A 2,500-nucleotide genomic window follows, 5' to 3' on the forward strand; every position below is an offset into this window, starting at 1 on the left:
CAGTATCTGACCTAGATTTACAAGACTTATCAGGAGAGTGGTTGGTTAGATTACGTAAATGGCAAAGATAATCATCACAATGTATTATCTCATTGAGTCTGGAGCGTCATTTTAAGGCGAATGTTTATGACCAGAGTAATAGCATAATTTCTGTAGGGACTTGATAAAGTTATTTTTATTACACTACCTAGGTCTGTTTATATAAAATCTTAATGACAAATAGTTTCTCAGTCCAACTGAAATGTACCATTGAAACGGTTCAGCTCAGTAAAACTCCAAAGAAAAGAATAAGAATGGTTGTCAGGTAAGGTTTTCTCGACAAAGACAACGTAAATATGGCTGCATTCTTACTTCCTTCGATACCATTAGTTCTCAATCAAATAATGCTTATGATCTTCCAGAGGACTGTGGGATGGTGTACAAAAATAACATAAATGAGATCAGAACAAGAGTGCATACGTTTTTGCAGCACGTTAGTGGTATATTAAACGAAATATCAATAAAACTCATTCTGCTTCTAGTACAAGTAAGCCGAACTGGTTAACTGGGGTCAGAGTCGCCTAACACCTCCATTTCCTAAACTGGTTGGATGATCTCTGATAAAATAATAATAATAATAATAATATTGATTATAATATTTTTTCTGTTCTCGGAATCACCAAGCATTGCACCTTTGCAACAACCAAGGAGCGTTTTGAAACTGATCATTTTTTGTATAAGTGATGACAGATCTCTGCAGTCTGTTAGTGGAGAAGCATGTGTTTATATAGAGCAACACCAGGATTGCAAGAATAATAATCACTAGTCGGTAACATAAAGATTTTGAATTTAAGTTACCGCAACAAGAAAAATGAAATTGCGACATTACACCCTGTAATTTTGAACTTCCCTTCATCTTCTTGGGTGGAGACTCATAAAGTTCTAATAGGTTCTAATAAAATTCTAATAGGTGGCTTGCGAAGTTTCAGGAAGATATTCATTCAATGTATTGAACGTAAATAGAACAATTTCTACCTCTTAAATAAACGTAAAGTTACGAAGAGGAATAAAATAATTAGATAGATCATAAGTAGTTTCTGAAGGATGTATTTTCAACTCAATGTAGACTACAGTGCTGATAATTCGCAGAAAGTATTTGATATTTTTCTTGACCCTTTTTATCCTGTGATCTGTAAGGGCTAAAAGAAACTAGATAAGTGATTCAGCTTCATCATTCTGCCATATACATATATCCTTCATCAAACCCAGAAAATAAAGAGACCATTAGAACCGTGTGTGTATGTGCGTGTGTGTGTGCGCGTGTTTGTGTGCGTGTGTGTGTATGTATGTTTGCATACATATACATGTGTTCTATCTATATCTATACCTATGCATCTATCTGCCTTTCTATTAATCAATTTATCCATATCTTTCTCTATCTCTATATATGTACATGTACGTTCATGTGCGCGTGTGTGTACAATTTCTCTGCGTCTTCTCTTCCACTCTGTTAGCCAGATCCCCAGAACTGTTCAACACGCGAAGAACAAGAACATCGACTCGAAAAGAACATGATATATAATGAAAGTGATGTATGGCCGTCGACACCTACATCAGAATGTGGAAATGGAAAAACTCGTCAATAAATCCACTTTGTGTTGAATTCTAGGTGTTTTATATATATATATATATATATATATATATATATATATATATATATATATATATATATATATATATATATATATATAATACGGTGAGAGAGCAAATAGCTGCTGGAGTACCTGGGAATTTTATTCTCCTTTGAAATTCTGAAAGTGTTTGTATTGTGACTGTGCGTCTTTGAGCTATTTAAGTGGTGAAATGATTTTTTCCATTTTTTTACCTGTCACAGTACATTTATGTGACTATACATGTTACATGAGCACACACACACACACACACACACACACACACACACACACACACACACACACACACACACACACACACACACACACACACACACACACACACACACACACACACACACGCACACACACACATACACACACGCGCGCATGCACACGCACACACACAAATATATACATACATACATATATATATATATATATATATATATATATATATATATATATATATATATATATATACATATATAATACTCTACGTATAAATACAAACATACAAACTTAAAGACAGACAGACACATGTATATGTGTACAGTATATATATGTACATATATATATATATATATATATATATATATATATATATATGTATATATATATATATATATGTGTGTGTGTGTGTGTGTGTGTGTGTGTGTGTGTGTGTGTGTGTGTGTATGTGTGTGTGTGTGTGTGTGTGTGTGTGTGTGTGTGTGCGTGCGTGTGCATGTGTGTGTATGTGTGTGTGTTTGTATACATATACATGTTTTCTATCTAGATCTATACCTATGCATCTATCTGCCTTTCTGTTAATCAAGTTAGCCATACCTTTCTCTATCTCTATATATGTA

Source organism: Penaeus vannamei, chromosome 34, assembly GCF_042767895.1.
Source record: "Penaeus vannamei isolate JL-2024 chromosome 34, ASM4276789v1, whole genome shotgun sequence".
NCBI lineage: Eukaryota > Metazoa > Arthropoda > Malacostraca > Decapoda > Penaeidae > Penaeus > Penaeus vannamei.